The following is a 23235-nucleotide window of genomic DNA, read 5'->3' on the forward strand; positions in this document are numbered from 1 at the left end:
ACCTTATCCTACTGGCTCAGCTCCAGACACTCAGAAGTCTTCCCACTCCTCAAATGGTCTATAAACTGGTCCCTCAAAGCCCCTGATGAGGTGTTTCTTCTCCTCATCCTCCTCCAACCAACTCCCACCTCTTTCTGATACACTCCTACACCACCAATATCCCCCACACATACCGACACACCATCCCCTATACCTACCTATCCCACCAATGTCCACCTACATCTGCCTACATCACTGATGTCTCCTACGCATAACTACACCACTCATGCCCCCTGCACCTACCTACACTGCCAACACCCCTACATCTACCCAGAAGCAGGAAGCTCTAGGCCTACTGGCACAATTTGAAAGGGAGCAGGTACCTAGAAGTCCAGATAACCCATGGAAATCCCACATGTATCTAATTAGCAGTCATTTCCCCTTTCTTTCCTCAGTCTTCTCTGACAAATTTGGGGACAAGACTGGATGTCCTCAGGGCCTCTTCACCCTGACAGCCAATGATCCCATCTCTGAGGCACTGGCCCATGCAGCCCTGCCTCCCATCTCTTGTCCCTTGCAGTCACCTGACCCCGGTTTGAGCATAGGCACAGGATCTAACTTTTTTTTATTAGTCTGACTGTCAACTTCCAGACACTAAGATGATGGCATTTCTTGAGGTTAAGAGATCAGGTCAATGATGATTACCCCATCTGTTGTATACTACACACCAGAGGGAATAATAGCAGATCCTGTTGGTCTGGAGAGGCCTAGGTGTTTGGTATCAGTGGCTCTCATATTTCAGTGAGCATCAGAATCCCCCAGGAGGGCTTGTTTCAACAAAGATTGTGGCCCCAACCCCCAGTGGAACAGGGGTGGTTCAGAGACTACACTTTGAGAACCATTATTTTGAATAGATTCCCAAACCCTCACAAGGCCTGGCCCTCAACCCTCATTACCTGCCTGAACTTATCTCCTACACTTTCCCCTTGAACCCACTCCAGCCAGCCTCCTCATTAGTCTTCAAACACACCAGACATGTGCCTATCTCAGGGCCTTTGCATGTGCTGTCCCTGCTGCCTAGAAGCCCCTTCCTCAGTTATCTGTATAGCTCATTCCCTAACCACTTTGAAGGTCTTTACTAAAAGATCACTAGCTTCTTCAGTCTCTACCCTATCACCCTATCCAAAATCACAATTTCCCAACATTTGCTATCCCCATTCCCTGCTTTACTTTTCTCTGTGGCACTTATCCTGGCACAATATACTATATATTTTATATCATTGATTTTATTTATTTCTGTCTCCTCCAGCAGAATGTGGGCTCCATAAGGGCAAAGGGGTTGTCTGTTTAGTTTACCATTTATCCCAGAATAGCATCTGGGTAGGTAATCTAGTATTTGTGGAAGGAAGAGAGAGAAGGACAGAGGGAGAGAGGGAGGGGGAGAGGGGGAAAGAGGGAAGGAGGGAAAAAGAGTGGGAAGGGAGGAAGGAAGCAAAGGAAGGAAGGAATTTCACAGACAAGGAGTATTCTTGTAATAGCTATAGATCAACAATATGGGTGCGTACTTTGTTATTTTGCTGAGTAAGTGCTTTAAAAGCTCAGAAACATCAATACCATCTCCTACTCCTTCTGGGCCACACTGGATGGACCAGAGTCCGCTAAGCACATGATACCTGAGTGAATGGTACCCTAGGAGTTGGATGATGCACAGCCTATGCAGTGCCGCGTGCTCTGAGCACCATCATTTCATAAAAGAGGATATTTTAGCCCCAATGCCTTTCAAGTATGCAGAAAGAGAAAGAGCTGCAGATTTCACTTCAAAGACCAACTCTGAATGCCTGGGGCACTGAAGGATGCAGAGGCCACCTCCGGGACACCCAGCGGGGAGCAGCTCGTGAGAGCAGGAGCACGCGTGTACCATACACTTGCCATCCTTGCAGCAGATACCTCACAAGTATTGATCGGATTCATGATTGATATTTGCCTGCTGAACGTGCCCGTGATATGCTGGCTATCTCCAGGGACAAGTACCGAGACATTTCAAGACACTGCCCAGTGCACATGCAACTTCCCAACCATAATTCAACAAGATTCCTCAGGGCAAGAACTTAACTATCTTTGTATCCTCAAGACTGAGTTCAGCCCTCTCCGCTTCCCCCACCCCCATACAGTTGGGCTTCAACAAATATTTGTTGAGCTGAGTTTTTCCTTTTAAACTCAAAAATCAAGTTCTGGCTTCAATGTCTATGCCAAGATTGTCTGATTCTAAAGTAGGAGAGAATTCAAAGGCACTCAGCCCAGCGCTCAGCACATAGTAGGTCCTCAGTAAATTCTGGCTAATGGGTTCACTGACAGATCTTCGAATTCATCCTAATATTGAATAAGGCTCTGTGGTCTCAATGGCTCCTGAGATGGTTGCTGCTGCATTTTCCTCTAGAAGAGATGGTGCAGAATTTGCCTGGAGTGCTGTCGGACTTTGTGAAGAGAGCCAGAGGAGGAAATGGCACACAGGGTGGGAGCTCATTTGTTGAGAGAAACTGTCAGATGCAGGCTGATTCTTCCACATCCAGAGATCAAAGTGGCTGGATGGACTGTAGTTAGATGACAGTGTCCACAATCCCACAAACCAAGAGCTTGAGAAGGCTGGAAGGGCTTCACACAGAGAATGTCAGACTCGCAACATTTCTGTGGTGCCCACAGCAATCAGAGCTTCTAAGCACTCTTGTCCCCCTAGTGATAAGGCCCCAGCTCCCTGCCAGCCTCCCCATGTCATCAACGGTCAGGTAAGGAGGTTTCCTTCCGTTCTTCTCCATACGGAAGGGGAAATGCCACTCACTCTCTTTCTCACTCCATTCATTCTATCATTTACCATCAATCACAGAGCAAGTGCCAATAATGGGTTTACTACAGTGCATGATGCTGAGGACACCGAGATGGATAAATCACAGGCACAACCTGCTTGTCATTCCCCATTGAGGGGAAAGACAAACCAGGGAGCAAATCACCACATATCATACATTTCCTTCCCCAAAGTGTGGTCCACATAGCGCTGGTAGATGTGAGCTGATTTTAGGTGATATATGGATGAACATTTTTATTCTGTTATGAGTTTATTTTCATATATGACACACAAAATATATACCTAACACATCAAACCCTCTGTGTCACATGAATTCGCATGCTGGATGTGTTTCTGATGATGAACAAAAACTGTTAATGTGAAGTTGATTGTAATAAAAATGTTAGATAACGAAAGTGCAGGTGGTAGAAGGAACTCATGAAGGTGGTTTGCAAATGACTGAGGTTTGAGATCTCTGGGAGCTGATGAAAGCACAGATGGCAGGTTCAAACCCCAGGCCTGCTGCTGACCAGTGGGGTGACTTTGAAGGAGTTATTTATCCGCCTGGGACCTTGATTTCTTCCTGCATAAAGTGATTATGCCTACCTCATGGATTCTGATGTAGATTCTCGTAGGTGCAAATTCATTACTTGTTTATTATTATTACATCATATTCCTCCCATGCCTGTAATGGTGAGTTGGAAAACTGCTACACTCGGGAGTGGGAGGGAGGGAAGTAGCAAATACCTAAAAGTTGCAAGCCAGTCATGAAAACAGATAAAGGAATGAGAAAACAGCTTTATTTATCAGCCTGAGGAGCTTCTGGGGCTTCCCGCTGAGAAAGGAGACAGCCGGGCAGCAGAGGCCCCGGCTCCCCAGCAGCAGCTGTCCCGGTGGCCCGGGCTCCATCTGTCTCACTGGACTGTGGCCCGCACACAGAGACCTACTGCCACGAACGGCATGTCAGAGCCACGACAGAAAAATTCTAATCCCAGTGGGTCTCCGCTTTCGGGAGGATCCAGCTCACTGATGTCAGGCTCAGCTCTGCACTCAGAGGGACCTACAAGAGGGAGAGGCTGGGTGTCCTGCAACACTGGGAGGCTCAGAAAAGGCCTCCCAAACTATAAAAAGCCCTAAAAAGATGTGAGGCTTAGTCTTTGATTCACTGGGCAAGGGATTCATTTAACTTTACTGTGCATATGAGCAGGGGCCTCTAGGGTGGTCCATCCGTGCATGCAAGGGAATGCAACTCAGCAACAAAAAGCTGCACAACCACATGGCTGAGTCTCCAGTGCCTTATGCTGGAGGGAAGAAGGAGAGTCAAGAGGCAACATCATGTATGATTAGAGATATCACCTTCTGGAAAAGGCAAAACGGCAGCCAGAGAGTAAATCAGTAGTTGCCAGGGGTTAAGGGTACGTATGGGGCAGCTAGACATTGAGACACCACTTCGCACCCACTTGGATGGCTAGAATCAAAAATGAAGACAATAACAAGTGTTGGCAAGGATGTGCAGAGATTGGAGCCCTCAGACAGCGCTGGTGGAATTGTAAAATGGAACAGTTGCTGTGGAAAATAGTCCTCAGAGTTCCTTTTGAGGGACAGGGCAGTTCTTCAAAAAGGTAACACATAGTTACCCGATAGCCCAGCAAGTCCATGTGAAAACATAAGCCTATGTAAAGATTTGTACACCAGTGTTGATAACAGCCAAAAAGCAGAAACAACCCAAATGTCCATCAACTGACAAATCAATAAGCAAAATGTAGTACGTCCATATAAAATGGAGTATTATTCAGTGGTAAAAAGGAATCAAGCACTGACACATTCTACCATATGAATGAACCTTGACAATATTCTGCTCAGTGAAGAAGTCAGTGCTAGAAAACCAGATAGTGTATGATTCCATTTATATGAAATGTGCAGATGAGGCAAATACATAGAAGTAGATCAGTGAATGTCAAAGGCTGGGACAAGGGAGGAGGGGATAGTTAGCAGGAACGGACTGTGACTGCTAAAGGGTACAGGGTTTCTTGTGGGGGTGATGAAAGTGTCCTAAAATTGTGGTGACAGTTATACAACTGTGTGAAGATATTCAAAACCATGGAATTGTACATTTTAAATAGGTGAATTGTACGGTGTTTGAATTACATCTTAAGAAAGCTGTTGCAAAAACTAAGAGACAATAAATTACCACAAGGAAACAAAGAGTATGGGGAGGGTTTACTACAAAGGAATAAGACAAGGCAATTTGGCGGAGAGGCAGCAGAATAGTCTGTATCTTGTTTGTGCAAGACTGGTTACATGACTATGCATTTGTCAAAACTCAGAACTGTACACCAAAGACGCAAAAAAAAAAGCCTAATCTAATCAATGTTATAAATGGTTACCCTCTAGTAGACACTCTGCTAAGTACTTTATATGCCTTGAATTATTTAATCCTTAATCCACTTGAGTATTACTATCCCCATTTTACAGGTGGGCAAACTCAGGCTCAGGGAGGTTATGAGACTGACCTTGGATCACAACTAGGAAATGTTTTCAAAGCCAGATGTTCAACCCAGTTCTGTCTGACTCCAGATCCCACGTCAATACCCACTGTGCTCTGCCTCCCTCCACACTAATTATCTGGAACATTCCTTGAGCACCTCTCAGTAGTCTTTATTGGTTGACCGCCGGCTCATTACTGCCCAACTGGTAAGTCCTCGAGGGCTGAGACCGTGCCTTGGGGCTTTGTCTCCCCCACCATGCTGGGCACAGAGCCAGGCACTTAGCAGGCACTCCACAAACGTCTGGGTATAAAGAGAGGCAGGGAGAATGCCGTTAGGAAACACAGAAGAGCAGCCTAAGGGGAATTTCATATCTGGGTCTCTGGGCTCTTGGCCTTGAGTCTGACCGCTAGACCATGTGGTCTTCAAATGATGGGCCCCCTGTAGTTGGATCAAATACCTGAGTGTGAGCTGGAGAGCAGGGGACAACACCGAACGCTGGCTCTCTCAGGAGCCTGGGGGCAAAGCACTTATCCTGTAAGCTCTGCTTCTCCATGATTTAGTATTTCTGCTCCTGAAAGAAAGTCCTTGCCTCACTAAGTTACAGGAGGCAGTGAGAACAAGGTGGTTACACAGGCCACGACTTCCTCTGTATCTCAAACCCATTCACTTGTCTCCATCCTTACTGCCTCCCCAGGCTGCCACCATCTCTTTACTGCCTCCCCCCCCCACCGCCCCCAACCATTCTCCACCTCCCTCCTCCCTGATCCTTCATCCAGCAAATCCTGTAACCAGAGAAAAGGCTCAAAAACACAAATCTGATCACATCATTCTCCTGATATCGAGGGATGTACCGGCCTTTAATGCTCCTTGGTAAGATTAAGAAAAAGGTGTCCTCTTACAGGCAGACACAAGCCCTGCACTGGGGCTCATGGCCTGGTGAGCAGAGGGCTCCCCTAAGCTGACACCCTTGTGCAGGGCCCAACCTGGGAAACCACCCAGGACGGCCCTGACCTTCAGTGTCTGTCTACTGCTCTGAGAACAAACACCAAACTCCTCCCAGGTGCCCTGAGGTCCTGCACAATGTGGCCCTCATCTATTTCTGTACCCTCTTCCCCCTCCAGTCTGTTCCCCTCCCACCCTCAACCCAGTGCACTCCATCATCCAACCAGAGAGTCAGCACAGCTCTCAAGTGCACCACATGTGCCCTCCCTTTGAACAAAGTGTTCCTCTAGCCCGGCCAACTCCTGCACATCCTTCAGCTTCTACCTTAGATGTCCTTCCCTCCACCAGAGCCTCATCTGACCCCACCAAGTCCTATACGGGTGACCCTACAGCACCCGGCACCTCCCTCCAAACAGCCCTTTTCACCCTGAACCACTATAGCCTGTTTACTCGGCTGTCTCTCCCCTAGACCCCATGCTCTGCAAGGGTGGGAACCAGCTGCTTACTCACCATTATATCTGGGGCACATACTTGGCATAAGAGAGATATTTATTGAGTGAATTAATTAATCAACTAATGAAGAGGTAAGTGAATGAAACAAAATGGCTTATCATTGGTAGGACACACAGAATTTCAGATCAGAAGACTCCTACTCACTTAGCCTGACCCATCATTTTAGTGAGAAGGAGGCTGATCCCTTAGGGAAGGCCCCACAACTTTCCACAGGTAATGAGTGTGAGGTCCATTGGGAGGGGGCACTCGAAGCCAGGCCAATCCTCCACTCACTACAGCAGACAGAGCAGAAGTACCTGAATCAAATGGGATACTTTAGAGAAAGTCTGGTGGCAAAATGCAGTAGAACACAGTGGTTAAGCGCAAGGGCTTTGCAACCAGAAAGCCAGGGGCCACTTATTAGCCTTGCATGTTTCCTTGGGCAGCTAATTTGATCAAACACTTGGCCTCCAATCTGTAAAGTGGAACCTAGGCACCTATTGCATAAGGTATGGTTGGGGACCAAAGAGATGCCATATGAAAAGTACTTAGCACAGTGCCTGGCACTTACTAATCAATTAAAATTAGCTGTGAATCTAATTGTGTGTTGTAATTGAACAACGCTTTTTATAACCCTGTGATGCACCCCACCTCCTCCCCTGACTCCCCTGCTTTTTCCCCTTTGCCAATCCCATCAGCACAAAGCCTACCTTTGACTCCCTCCCATCCCTCACTGTGGTGAAATAGAAAATTCAAACCTCACAGGGAGTTCAATTTCTAGAGGTGGCTGCAAGCAACTGGGGGGACTCCAGAATTGCCTTGAGGCTTTTGGGGGTCTTCAAACAACCTCCTCAGCCTAAACTATCCCCTGCCACATCTGGGAAAGAAGAGGAAGCCTTCAGTAATGCTGATTAGACCATGTTCAATACCAGGTCATGCATTTGCAACGGAAGACAAGAATGTGTCTGGCAGATATCACTTTTTACAGAATATTCCCAAACTGTTCTCCTAGTATTTTGATGCTTGCAGCTTTACCCAAAGAGAGGCTTTGGGTAAATAGAAGTTTGGAGCTAAAGCCTTCAATTGTGTGTCTCCTATTAGATCTCTGGGTGGCACATGGCAAATTTATCTCTGGATCTCCAGGAAAGCAGAATAATGAATTATTAGCATTTTATCTGAAAGATACACATTCCACAAAGTTGAGTAACAATATGATTTTCCCCCTGAATTAATTCCATTTTATTTTTAAATACCTATAAAAATAATTGAGGTAATGGATCATCTGTTTCCTGGTCATTAAAGATCGCCCTTTGCTTTGAGAGGGATGAAAACAGAGTTCATCTTCCCAATTACTCGACAGAAAAATTTCGACAGTCCGTCTCACCTACTGTGCACACACTTTGTGCTCTTTTGGCGTCAGTCCCACGGTCACTGGGGGCTTCAACAAGCAAGCCAGCAATCGGCAAGGGTGAGTCTAGAAGTCTTCAGAGCCCAGAGAGGGATGTCTGTGTCCACAGCACTCTGTCTATACCTCTGACATGAGTTACATAGCCCAGCATCACAATGACACTCTTCACACCTGTCCTTCCACTACCATGTGCTCCTCCAAATCAGGCCTTTTTCCCTTCATCTTTATCCCCACATAGGGTTGCAGTGAAAATACTGGATGCAGAGTTAAAACTTAATGTCAGACAAGCATGCAATATTCAGGACATAACTTATACTAAAAAATAGCCCTTGTTTTATCTGATGTTCAAATTTCACTGGCATCCTGTCCTTTCTATTTGCTTCAAAAAGAGGTATTATAGCCATTCTATAGTTAAAGAAACAAAGGCTCAGGGAGGCTAACTAACCTGCTGAGATTACACAGCTAGTAGGTGGTAAAGCTGAATCTGAATTCTACCTTTCCATCTACATGCTCAGTACATGTTTCGAGAATGAATGAATGAAGGAATGAATGAATGCATGCACGCCCACAGAAGATGAGTAACCAGGGAAGCTGTTATGTGCCTTACTCTGAGTCATCTTCCCTCTTTGGAATCGCAGCCACATTTCCTTATTAGCGAGATTGCTCACTGTGATGATGCTGCCCCACATTCCTTCTCTTGGGAAAGGGCCAGCTTCTCGAGAACAGCACCATGCTGTGGATGAGGCCAGGTTCTCCCTAAGTGAAAACAAATCTCCCAGTGCCAGGAACAGCAGGCGGGGAAGGTGTCTGGACAGAACAGACTGCTTACCTCCCTGGGAAGCCCTCGCCCTGGAGCTCCAGGCCTGAAAGCTGACCATTCTCCACCTGCAGCTGCCCTGCTCCATGGCTCAGAGCAGCAGAGCACTGGACAGGAGTCCAGCCCTTGCTCTTGCCGGTCACCTCAGAGAGCCCACAGTGCAACAAAGCAGGTTTACGGAGAGAACCATGGTGCAAGGTGGACAATATGTGCTGAAGCAGTTCACACACACATGCCCTGCCGTTCCCTCTGCCTGGAACTCTCTGTCCAAGATCACCCCCTACCCCTACTTCTATTTACGTGTCACCTCCTGAGACAGGCTTTCCAGCTGCCCTGTCTAAAACAGATAAGGTCTCTACCTTATCTCAGCACTACCTGAAATCACTTCATGTATTGTAATGTCCTTTTGTTGACTGCTGGTCTCCAGCATAAAACATAAGCTCCAAGAACAGGCCTCTTGTTCACCACCTTTGTTTTCTTCAACACGACATCCTCAGCATCTAGAACACTGTCTGGCATACATCAGGTGCTCAGGGCATGTTTGCTGAATGAAAGACTGAATGAGGTCTCTGTTTAAAAAAATATATACATATGTATATATATAAATATATATATATACACACATGTATGGTATATATTCATATATGTGTGTATGTATTTCTATTTATCTATTAATATATTAATTGATATAATAACTAATATATAATGTTATATATTGTATAATATAGAACTATTTATATATATACATATGTAAATACACACACACATACATAAAACATTAACTAAATTAAATACAAGCAATGAAGTGTTGGGGGAGTTTCCGGGTAAACCCTTCATGAGGACCTCGCCATCACATCTTCACATAGACTGTTTCTTCTCCCTGAAATGCATAAAACAAGTCATCTTTCAAAACACAGTTCAGCTTCCTCTTTCTCCTGAAAGGCTTCTCTACCCTGTCCCCACTCCCACCCCATTAAAGTGCCTGGTACTCCATCCACCTCTGAGCTCCTCTTTCAACTTGCTGGTACTTTCATGGCTGTGGGTATTAGCCGACATTATAATTGACTAAATGGCATAGACTGTACTTGACCAAAGATGGATGCAACAATGTCTCCCAGCATACACACTCTTCTGCAGTAGGAGCTTACCACTCCTCTGTCAGGAGGTGGAATTCCTCCTACTCCCTGGAAAATGAATGGCACTTTGTGCCTTGGGACTGCTTAAGCCCATAGCGAAAGTGACACTGCCAATTTTGGACAGAGTCATGAATTGATCCGGAAGCTTCCACCTTCTGGCTCTTGGAAGCCAGGCATCATAGAAGAAGGGCAATGACCCTGAGACCTTCATGCTGTAGGAAACTCAAGCCAGGTGGAGAGGCCCTGGAAGATGAGATGCTATGTAAAGAGAGATGGGTGGAAAAGCATCAAGGCACCAAATGTGTAAGGAAGCCGTTTCCAGTGTGGGTCCTCCAACCCAAGCCACCCCAGAGATGTGCATCAGATATGAACTGCCCAGCTGAGCCCTTCCCAGCTTCGTAATGCACAAAATTAAGAGCAAAGTAAAATGGTTGCTTTAAGCCATAAGATTTGCGGTAGTTCATTACACTGCAATAGTTAATTGAAACATCCCAGAAGGCGGGAATTCTATCCTACTTAACTTTACATCTCCTGGCCTAGAACAGTGTGAGGCTCATAGTCAGCTCAATAAAATCTGGCTGAGTTGAACTAGCTCAGATTGAATTAAATTTTCCCCAAGTTAGGAGGACTACTTCAATAAATAAAGCCAAACTGTCCTCAGAGATCAGCTGAAGCTACTACCTGGCCCATGTGAAAAATGAATGGGTAGCATTTATATGGAGATTTACAGAATATTATAGGCTGCTCTAAACAAAAGACTTTTATAGGGATGAAATAAAACCATGATTACCCCTAGTAAGTTTTAGGAATATTGCCGGTTATGACAGTCACTATAAAAACATCGCATAAAAATACCCCATTTTTGTGTCTGGTACTAGGAAGCCCCGACAAATTTCTTCATTCTCTGCAAGACCAGGATGGAGATGTGTTCCTATGGCCTTGGCTATTTACTCCCAGGCAAGTAAGGGTCTCTGTTTCCAGTAAAACTGCATTTGCTTTTTATTGGCTAAAATTTAGGAGCAGCCTCAGTTAGAAGGATCTCTTGTCATGGGATATCTCCTGTAGCTGAGAAATCTGGCCATAGGATGCCTTCATTGGACCATCACAGAGGCCATTCTCTGGACCAGGGTGCCTCCCTCAACAAAGTCTCTTAACTTTCCTCACCTGTCGTGCTGCTACAACGTCGTCTCAGTTTAGCCCCATCCAAATCCGGACCTTCCATCTTCCTCCAAATCATAAACTCAGCACCAGAAGGGATCTCAGGGCCCCTAGGCCAGGGCCTGGTCAAATCCGTGCTCAGGAGCAGTGGCCTTTTTCAATCAGACTGTTCCAGGGTGCAGGGCAGGGGTGGGAGCAGGCACAACCCCATCTCAGCAGGACCGGGTGTGAGTCCCAATTCTCCTGCTTCCAGACAATGGTTGCTGAGACAAGCCACATGACCTCCCTGGGTCTGCGTGGCCAAGGACAGCTCATACCTCATGGGACTACTGTGAAGACTGCGTGAGATACTGTTTTGTGAAACACTTAGTAGGTAATAAGTGTTCAGCAGAAGGAGCTGTTTCAGTTGAACAGACAGTGCAGACCAGCAGGTGGTGACTATCTCCCCACTCACTGGTGGTCTCCCCAGCTCACCCTTCATTTTCTTCTACCCGCTGTTCCTGCTTAGCTCCCTCTGCGCTTTGCCCACCCACCAAGGCCTGCCCCCAACACTTGCCCAAAATCAGTTCCAATTTGGGGGATAATACACCCCTGCCCTTTTGCTTCCCTCCTCAAAGCCTAATTGGTCTAATACAGAACTTCCTTCATCTCCCTTCCACCTGCCCTTTCCCTGGTCCTCATCCCCACATTCAAGCCTTCTGTCACACTTGCTCACATGCCGTGTCTGTCTCCTCTGCTTGGCTCTGAGTTCTCGGAGTCAGGAGATGAATGTTTCATCTTCATAGTCCCAGAACCTAGCACAGGGTCTGGCCTGAGCAGGCACCCAGCAGAATTGTGTGTGGGGTGAATGAACAAACAACTGAATGAATGAACGAACGAACATTGCTGGTGAGGACAGAGCACAGGACACCAATCTATTTATCTGCTCCAGCCTGAAAGAATAGCTTTCTTGCTATAGACCCAGTGGCTCCACAAAACCTCCTCTCTTTGCCATTCTAGATCCCAATTCCATCTTCTGGAGTTTCTGGATGTTGGAACTGTTTGGTCTCCAGCTCTCTGGGACCACCCTCCTTCTGGAGGAAACTTCATTCCAGCATGAGTGACCCCACCACCACAGTGATTGGGTCAGGAACAGGCCCAACCAACACTCAGTCAGAACCAATGAGCACCAGGGGATGTTTATGGGGATGTCTGGGAAGGGAAAGGTTGTACTCTTCTCCTGATATACTACGAGGAAGTGGATCTGGGTAGTGACAGCCATCTGGCTAATATACAAGAAGATAAGCTGCAGATAAACCCACAGGGAGGCAGGTATAGCTGAGAGGTGTCAAGGGCAGCAGAGGCCCAGGAACGTGGGAGCCTCAATCCGGCAGCCTTTGAACCAGCCCTGTCCCTGGACCTCTCATTAACATGAGCCAGTATCTCCCCTTTATGGATGTTTGCATTGGATGTTTTGTGACTTGCATCTGAAAGAATCTGAAGACACCAAGCACTTTTTTATCCAAGGTCAAAACCAAATCTTGCTCCAATTCCCTTTGCCAGACAAATTCTATGAAACTCTACTTTCATAAAGAACTCTAAAACCAGGGAATGAAGCATCTACTTCTTTTACAAGTGGCCTCACAGATATATTTTTCAGGCCCACCAAAGTGTCTGCTTGCTTATAAAGGATCTCTTGCCTCCATCATGCTTGATTTTGTCCATCTTTTCTACCTTGAGACAATCCATGGTAATCCACAAACAAGACACTTCACTCTCAACTCTAAACACTAAATGCCCTGCAAACAGAAAACAGAGGTGGCTAAAATTGGACTCTCCTTCTAGGTAGAGAATGTCGTGAGCAATGACAAAAGCAGGGGTGGTATCTAGCTGAAGTCTTCTCTGGTGAGCTTGGATGAGTAACCAGTCTGGAAGATCACTGTCTTCCTTTGGAAATAAACAAGGTTTGACCATAAAATCACCAGGTGGAGAGCTTTCTGGTCCAATGCTAATTGCTTTTAGAGACCCTTTACCCATCAGAGCAATTTTAAAAGCAAATCAATCATTTTTAAAAATCAGAATTCACTCTTATTAATCAGGTTGTTAAATTAAAACCCACAGAAATAGTAAATTATATCTGTGTTGAAGCTCCAAGTTGTATGGAATCAAGATTATGCTCATTAGCAAGTACTGGGGACAGTGAATTTAATGCAGAAGGTGTGGCCCGGCTTCAGCAAATCTTAAAAGTAATCCCAAACCCCAGGACCACTCCTCAGTGCTAAAGGCTCAGCTGCCCATGACAACCGTGTCAGCCATCATCTCTTCATGAGGCCAATTATAGTCAGTGACTTTGGGGGCTCAGGGTGAAACATTCAAGAAACACTTGTCTGAGGATGAAGTTTTGGAGAAACCCAACCTTTGAAGTCCTTGGATTCACTGGCAGAAAACCATAAAGCACGGACTGGAAAAAAAAATCTGTTGCCTTCTTGACAGAGACCTCCTCAGCCTGGAACACCATAGTGTCATTGACCAGTTACAACAGGCACTGATGCCTGCCAACTCAATCAGTATCCCTTCCTGCCTTCTTTCTTACTAAAGAATTCTGGTTGGGTAATGGTGGTGGGAAAAATATGTCCAGCTGAAGAACTAAATTTCTTAGCCTCCATTGGAGAAGTGGTGGCTGGGGAGCTAACTGTTGGCCAATGAGATAAAAGCAGGATTATTGAGTAAGGCATGGATGAAGCTCCTCAGAAGAAGGGCTAATCCACTGGAAGGCACCCTTTCTCCCACCCTTCATCATTTTTCATCCTGCATAAGATGTAGAAGCAATGACTGAAGCTGTAGCAGTCATCTTGGGACCATGAGGGTATCTTTAGAATGCAAACCACATGCTAAGGATGGCAGAGCCGAAAGATAATGGACCTTGGACTGCCTCCCTGCCTTGGACTCTTATGAGAGAGAAAATCAACTCCCTCTCTTGTTTAAGTCACTGTTAGTTTGGTCTCTGACACTAACAGGCAAATACAATCTGACATCAAATTGGCCAGTTAAAATCAAGTGTTCTTATTGGTCAAGGATGGCACCTTCACCTCGGGCCACCTTTAGCAATCAGAATGCTCTCACTGAATACATGGTTTGTGTTCCAATTCAGGAAGAGCTGATCAGGTGATAGCTTTACTGAGTACAGGGCAGGAAAAGGGACAAAAGAACTGGAAGATCAACACTCTTCCCTCTAAAAACTTATGGGCTAGTGGGAGAGGCAGGTCACAGCCACAGCAAAAGATTTCCAACAACATAAGGACAAGGACCTATAGCTAAAGTATTTCAGACAGTAAGCAAAAATGGATTTCAAAGACAGGAAAAGATGCTCATTCTGGGGCAGCCCTAGGATGGATATAGGGCTTGGCTTGGGGAAGTGCAGCTGAAAGGAGTGAGGAAAGGAGTCGTTCCAGGTGGACGAATAGCTTGAGTAGAAGCTTAGAATTAGTAATGAAAGTGTTCAGAGGAAGATGCAAGTAGACTGGGAGGATACAGAGGTTCCACTGAGGCAGGATTAGGGGACACCAGGAACAGGAGCTCGAACTTGACCGTGCAGCCAATAGGGAAATAATACTATCAGAGCAAAGCTGATCTAGGGTATCAGGAGGAGCAGACTGGGACCAGGAGAAGGTGGTAAAGAGGACTCAAGTGAGGCTCCAGGAAGCTGACTGTGGTATGTGGGTTCCTGGGACTTTCTGAGTAGGGCTGGGGTTCAGTGGCTCTGGCCACTGTGGCAGATGGGTTGATGGGAGCAACAGCACCACCACGGTCCCTCCAGCTGAGAGTCACTCTGGACAGAACAAACTAACTACACGTCATCCCTCTTTCCTCTCCTGCAGGCAGGCTCCTTGGATGGAGGCTTTGACATTCATACTCCTCCAGCCCCTAAAGAAAAATAAAGAGTGTGCATCTGGCATCCATACAAAAAAAAAAAAAATGCTAGCCCTACTCCAACTAATAGTTCAGGATTTGAGACACAACATCATGAGGATATGGAATGGAAGGGACCTCACCTGTCATCAACAAGTCACAGAATCCTAGAATAGCTTGGGCTCCTGGAAGGCTGTTTAGGGATCATCTCACCCACCAGTTTTCAAACTGGGTTCCATACAGCAGGAGGGTCCACTATACACAAAGGGGATGCAGATGGGACCAAAACAACTCTGCTTTTTCATGTTTCATGAATTGAGTTTCCCAGAAAGGCTACATTCCAAACCAAAGGGTCATACCAAGTCTGAAAGCCACTGACAACCCAACTCCCTTCCTCATGTCACTGAAGCCCACTGAACTCTGCACTCCCTTTTTTGTCACTCCTCGATCTTGTAATTATTCACACAACATTTACATTTCCTGGACAGCCTCGCAAGCTTGGGGCCCGGCCGTTCCCATTCACTGCTGGACCCCCAGCTCCTGGCACAAAACCTACCATGAGGTAGGTACTTCACAAGCATCTTCTAAGCAGAGCTATGATTCAAAGAAGATGGAGGTGGCTTTTAGGGTGACAGTGGCAGAGTTATGGTAACTCCAGCCTGGGCCACACCCAGTTATTGCAGGTGACGGAGCTTGGGCATGTAGGAACAGGGCATCCTTGTCTCCTCTGCTCAGAGTTCCCAGCTACCTGTGACAGGGCTTGTGGCCTGTGCCCCAGCCCTTCCCCTGTTGCTGTCTCCAGCCTCCATTACAGCTCACAGCGTCCTGTGTTTGAGGAAAGCTCCTGAAGGGCACCAACTGCACCACATCCATCGCTGTCTCACCAGCAACTAGCCTGGCCAAGAACAGACACTCAGCACTGCCCTTCTGCATCTCTTCACCAAAGTCCTGACTTTTTAGAAACATTTGACAAGTCTTTGAAAATGCAGTTGGGAAAGTGCAGATGGTAAAGTGACTGAGCTAGAAAAGTTCTCCATCCTGGGAAGTCTCTGGTGAATCTCCCAGTGGTTTTCTTCCTGCCTGGTGCTCTTTTCCTTTCTTCTCTCTAAAATGGAAGGTTGGCCACTTAATCAAACCCCAATGGCTGCATCAGTGTTCCATGTAATTGTAAGCAAAGGGACCACTGAACCATATAAATAAGGAACCACCCTGCAGGCGCCACCTGTACTTTCATTTCACATCTCTGAGCCCAAACACCTATAGAACCAGACTTCCTATCCAGATTTGCAGACAACACATGGCACCATCCACAAAGAGCAGGAGAGGCAGGAGATGGCTCACTGCTGACTCTGCACTAGATTCCAATGATCTCAACAACTACATAGCATGGGTGTGAGAGTGTGTGTGTGTGTATGTGTGTGTGCGTGTGTGTGAGAGATACCTCAGTTGGGCAGTGGAATGCTCGTGGTGACCTTTCTTAGGCTAATCTCAACTCAGTTTCTTGATGTCACAGCACAGGACAATTTTTTCCATTAGGCAACTCAGTTCTAGGGCCTCTTCTTGGGCCTACAGAAATATCTGATGCCTTATAAGTAAAAAATTATCAGCTCCAAAGCATGAAGAGAAAACTGCAAAGCCATAATTGATAACTGTGTAATTAAGTGGCTAAAATCTGTAGCATGAAATCAACATCATGAATGTTGACTTCAATATTCATAACAATTTCATTACAGTTGGGGGTGGGGGTTAGATTACAGTAGGGAGGCTGGTTAGATTTTTCTCATTTTGTAAGAGTGCCTGAGGATATATGACAGCAGTAGAGAAATTGGAGCCCATTGTTAAACAGGTGAGCTATACACATAGCAAAATAATTCCAAAAGAAAATGGTACAATTTTTTTCCAGCTGTAAGACAAGCTTAATGAGGTATGTTCGGGTGTGACCTGGGATTGTCCCTCCAAAGACAGCATGGCTAGAGTTTTGGAAGATGTTAAAACTACCTACATGCCAGTCTACAAAAATTTAGCTATCAAAACTTAGAAGTTATGGCAAATGTTTGATTTCTGACAATTCTGCTGAGCTGATGTAGGCACATGTATGCAAGCACATGCATCCCACAGACACACACACACACACACACACACACACACACACACAAATACACAGTGGCTGCCTGTTTCCCAGGCTTCTGCTGCAATAACAAGACTTCTCCTCAATTCACCCAAATAAAAACAAACTGAAGCTTTCCTTGATATATGATGTACAATCAATAACCTCCTACTTCTCTTTTCATAGAAAACTCATTTTAAGGAAAACATTATGAGTGATTAAGATCCATAATAGAGATTCCGTGAGTGGAATACATAAGGATTTCTGCTGTGACAGCCCTTGTGATGGAAAATTTTTGGCAAATTAAAAACCTGCCTGGGAGCATGTCTCCCACAGGGTACACCCTATCTTTCCAGGTACCCAGTGCAATATGGAGCAAACTCTTTTGTGTAGGGATGGAGTGGATTTTACAGCTGAGCTGAGGTGCCCTGGGCTTTGTAAGCCTCGACACTGGTGTTTTCCTTCAGAAAGAGTGTGTTCTGGCTGGGCCACAGATTCCTTCAGAAAGTCCCACAATGGGGGAGGCTCAAGTAGCTCATGATGGAGGCTCCTTACTTTGGGGCCAGTGGGAAGCTGGCCCACAGAAGCTCTGCTGCTCCAGAGGTTACCTCCACCCACAGTTCCTTCTCTCCCTTCTGAGTAGATGATCTACAGACTTCCTGATCTTCCAATAGTAGCATCTGAAGCCCAAATCAAAATGCTCTGGGTTGGGGTAGGGAGAGGCGGTCCATGAGGAGTCCCTTCCCTCCCACAGCTGAAAGTGGAAAGGTAGGGGTCAGGGTCAGACTCAAGGTTCCACTGAGACCTAAGAGGTTGCAGAGGAGGGACAGGATAACTCCACACATCCAAGGGTTGGGGGATCCAAAGGCTGGGGTAACCTGCAGATGGGGTCCCTGTGTACTCTTGACACCCCCCCCCACCCCAGGATATTTAATCCAGATTCTCAAAATACTTGAGCACCAACAAAACTCATGCAGCGGTATCAGGAAGTGCAGAAAGAGTTCTGGACTAGGAGTCAGATGCTCAGTGCTGCCACTTACTTGGTGACCCAGGGCAAGATACTTTATGTCTCCCACCCTCAGCCTCCTCTTGTGCAAAAGTAGGATGCTAACACTTATCCACCCTACTATACAGGGCTATCGTGAATATTAATAGAACTAGTTTGATGGGACTATTTGTAAACTGTGTGAGTCTAAATAATTGATAATAACAAGGCATTGTTGGGTTCAAAATTACAGCGAGTGTAGCCTGATAAAGAGTAAACATCTCCTCCCATTGTCCAGTGGGCCCTGCTTCAGGTCCACTTATTTGGCAGGTGAATTTGTTCCCTGGGGAAGTGGGAAGAAGAGGCAGACCTCAGTCAGTCAAGAGGAACACTAGGTTAAATCGGTTCAGATAGTGTTTGAATCAATAAGTGTCACGCTGGTCTTTCCAATCACAAAACTGGACTAGATATTTGCAGTGGCATGTGAGCTTCCTGTTACACCAGAGCCTGGCACCTAGTAGACACTGAACTATTTCCCAAATGAAGGACTGAAAGGAAGATGGAGAGAGACCAATAAAACCACAAAAAACATGTCATAAGGGAAGGATTAGACAAAGTTGCTTCATCTTTACAAGTCCACACTGCCAATCTGATTAAATCAATTGATCATCTAATGGCTGATATTTCCCCCACGGAGAATTGACCAGCTGCCTCTGCACAGTCTAGACTGTCTTAGCATCATCAGAACATTTAAAGACTTTTCAATGGGTCACATGGCATCCTTGTTACAAGCAGCCAATAGGGTTAATGGGACAACCAGGTGGCTGGAGTGGGAATCCCAGCTCCTGCACCCTCACCTCATTGCCCTGAGTGAGTCCCTGAGCTTCTCTGAGATAGTTCCCCTGGATGCGCAGTGGAACTGACAACAATGACCTCAACAATGGGGTTGGAGGGATCAGTGACAGAATATTGGGAAATTGCTCAGCACAGATTCTGACACATGGCAGACTTCCATAAACAGGACCTGGTGTTAATCACAACCAAAGAGAGAAAACAAAGCCATGTTTCTTTTTCCCCGGGGCAGCAGCATGGCATCGTGGAGAGACACCGACCCGGGGGTTCAGGGAGCTGTGGCCAGCCCCACTGTGAACCGAGGACTTTCTGCTTCTAAAGTCAGGACCTTCGCTCACCCACTAAGCTCACTCATCAGCTGGCGGCTGTGCAGTTTCACACCCATCTATTAATCTGCTTGCTTCTCAGGTGTCTGGTTTGCAAAATCCATCTGATACCCAGACTGAAGGCAGCAGGGCTGCACCAGGAGAGCTAGGCAGGCTTCTTCCACTGTAAGATCCAAGAGTCTTTGCAGACACAGCTTTCAACTTTGAATTAGAGTGAGGTGCCATTTTACAGGAAGAAATCGGTATAAAGGAATAATGAACAATCATTCCTTTTCTGTTCTTCAAAGAGAAGCAAGCTTTGAAAAGGAAAGATTTTCAGTGTGAAGAATCCAGAAACAGAGGAAGACACCCAGCCAGTTAGCCAGTGGTTAGCGCCAGACTCATGGTGGGCCCGTGAGTGAAGTTCCATTGATTCATGGTTCATTTCACAGGCCACAGATATTTATTCTGTGTCCACTGTATGCCAGGTGAATGAATCAAATATCTCTGTTCAAATGGCACTTACATTATATGACCTCCTTCATTCATTGAGCAAATACATTTAAGTGCCTATTATGTGTCCAGTGTGGTACTAGAGACACAGAGATGAAGAAGACACAGTCTGACCTGTAAAGATTAACATGTGAGTGAACTATTCAGTATAATCTGATGAGTGCCGTAATATCAGAGGTTTTCTGATGCTGGGGAATGATAATCCCAACAATAACAGCTGACATGCGTCAAGCACTCAATGTCCCAAACAAAGGGCATATAAATGTCATGTCGTTTCTTTTTATCCCAAGAATACTCCCACAAGGTGGGCACTCTTACAGGGGAGGAAATTGAGGACGAGCGAGAAGACCTTGCCCAAGGTGGCACAGTCAGTAAGGGATGGCATTGGGATGGGAACCCAGGTTTCAGACCTCAGACCCTTGGTTATATGATATAATCTACCATGTTGACTGCTCTCCATAGCATCGACCAGATTAGGCATTTTTAGTGAGTAAATAACAACACCCTGTGAGTCACAATATCCCAAAGTCACCATCTTCTACATTGGGGTTTAGGAATTCAAGACTGATCCTTTCTGTTTATGTAAAATTGATTTAGCCACAAAACCCCTTAGCAAAAAATACACATATTTTTTTCATACAGAGGCAAGCTGGTTTTGAACCTCAGACCTTTTAAAGCCACAAGTGAAAGTGCCAACTTCGACAAATGAAAGCAAGCACTTTGGCGCGGAAGGTGGGGGAGTGTCTGGCTGGACGGGGTTATTTTTAGTTCAGAGATAGCTTTGATGAGTTCTACCTCTGCTCCCTTGTATCAGAAATGCCACCTGGGAGGTGAGGATGTAGCAGTGGAGGACGAACAAAAAGAAGAGCTTTGTATTAGGCAGCGAGCAGAATTGCAAATAATTGTGAGGATGGGGAGAGGAGAATCATGTTTGACTTTGAAGCATATGGTTATGGCCCCTGCGTTTTACCAGTTCTGCTTGTTTGTGGTATTGATTCTTCTCATTCCCTTTCTTCTCTCTTCCATCCCTTTTGGGTCCTGGAGCTCTACAAGTTTCCAAGCACATCATTTACCTCTCTCCTCTGCCACATCCCACCTCACTCAGTGCTTCTTTGAGCCTCAGCAGGACACACTCTCCTGGCCTGTCTCCAAGGATAAAGCCAAAGCACAGTGTGTGATTCCTGTTCCTGGGGTAGCCTGGGCCCCCCAGGATGTCAGAGCCAGAAGGACTTGCTTCAGGTCAGTGCTCTTTCAAACTCTATCTGGCAACTGAATCCCTTTTTCAAACACATCTTACGCAAAAGTCCAACATAAAAACAGATGAAAGGGTAGCAATTATGATGAAGTGGTGGGGGGAACCTCCCCAGGTGACCGCTACAGGGGTCTCAAAGGCCCTTAACAGAACCCTAAGATTTGTGAGAGCCCAGACTAAAGTCACTGATTTGGCCTAATTCCCTCAGTTTATAGATGACATACTGAGGGCATTTTGTCTCCATCCCCTTGGGAAAACCTCCCTGTGGTTAGTGTGGTTCCCACTAGGCATATCGATGCTGCTTGTTCATTGGGCCTGAAACAGTCCCCAGGGGTTGCAGGCAGAAACCACCCCACAGCTCAGGGTGCAGTGGTAGGAACGACCTCGCTTGTCATATGACACAGTTGATCACTTCTTCCTCCTAGATACTTTCTTCTGTTAACTTTTAGGGTATTTCTGGCTCTCCTTCTGACCAGCTGCTCCTTCTCAGTCTCCTTTGCTGGGACCTCCCCTTCTGTCCAGTCCAAGGAAGGGCTCCATCCTTAGTCTTCTGGTCCCTTCTACATTCACTCCTTAGGTGACTTTGTCCTGTCTTATGGCTTTAAAAACCACCCATAGGCTCCTGACTCCCAAATTTATATCTCCAAACCATCCTCCCTCCTGTACACCAGCCATGATTATCCAACTACTATTTGACAACTCCACCTGGACATTTAAAAGGCACCTCAAACTTAGCATGTCCCAGTCTGGACTCCTGATCTTCCCACCATCTCCAAGCCTGCTTTCTCCTCCATCTTTGCCACCTGGTTTATGGCAACTCCATCCTTCCTATGATTCAGACTGAACCCTGGAGGCATCCTTGACTCCTTTTGTGCCCTCACACCCCACACCCAATGCAGCAATGACATCCTGCTGACTCTTCCTTTCCATTATGGCCCCAATTCAACCACTTCGTAGCACACCTCCTCTGGAACACTTGTCCCACAGATATTCACAAGGCTAAATCCCTCACCTTCTTTACTTCTCTCTGCACCAACAGCACATTGTCAGAGAGACCACTCTGACCAAACTATTTATAATTACAACCCACCATCCCCAGCCCTTCTGATTCCTCTTATTCTGATTTATTTTTTCCACAGTAGATATCAACTTCCAACATCCTATATCATTTACTTACATTTATTTTTATGTTTAGGGTCTCCCTCCACTAGAATGCAAGTTCTATGAAGGATTTTTGTCTGTTTGTGCACTGATGAACGCTAGGTGCCCAGAACCAGACCTCCTCCATTGTAGGCTCTTAATAAACATTTGTTGGAATGAGTGAATGATTATTTTTCACTTTACCAATCACTGTTACACCTGATAATTCCTTTGAGCCTCGAAACTCTCCTGAATTTTTTCATATAAGAAAACAACTCCAGAGAGGTTAAATCACTTGCCTGAAATCACACAGCTTGTTCCACAGTGGGCCTCAAGCCCTATTCTATCATTAAACCCTCAAGTGCATCTGATCTTACCTCACTGGTACCAGTCTCTCCAAGGCCCAAGCCCCACCCAGCTCTCTCCTGCCTCCTCAAACTCATAGCCAGGCTTTCTGGTGACCACGTTTACAGGTTCAGCATACAGGCTGTTTATTTTTCCCAGAGGGGCATCTGTATATTTGTACTCCAATGAACTCATATCTTGTCTCCAGGGATCATATCAAATAGACATAAGCTTCCAGGTCAGCTTCTGACCCCAAGACTCTCCTCCAGAATACAGAAGGGACACTGATATGCTGCCCACCACTGGCCTCCTGTGAACACACGTATCACCACAATTGGACATTCTGTAAGGAATGAGGGAGGAGGAGCAGACAGAGAGAGGAGAGAAAGACACTGTGCAAATCAAGAAGAAGCCTTCCTTGTTCTTTTTTAACAACCGTGGGCTGAAATGCCAGGTCACAAAGTGCAACTTAATAACTGCTTCTAGTCTCCTGCTGAGAAATTTCTTTCAGGCCTAAGCCATGGGAATAGCTACAGCAGCTAGTTTATTTCTGTCTTATCCATCATATCATCAATTGTGTATCTGCTC

The 23235-nt window shown here is 46.0% G+C and overlaps 1 protein-coding gene across 15 annotated transcripts in view; it reads right to left on the bottom strand.

The window, feature by feature from the left end:
- Window positions 1-23235, bottom strand: part of ABTB3 (ankyrin repeat and BTB domain containing 3) — a 505725-nt gene that overhangs the window by 255901 nt on the left and 226589 nt on the right. The window lies entirely within an intron of this gene.

This window comes from Camelus bactrianus, chromosome 12, assembly GCF_048773025.1.
Source record: "Camelus bactrianus isolate YW-2024 breed Bactrian camel chromosome 12, ASM4877302v1, whole genome shotgun sequence".
NCBI lineage: Eukaryota > Metazoa > Chordata > Mammalia > Artiodactyla > Camelidae > Camelus > Camelus bactrianus.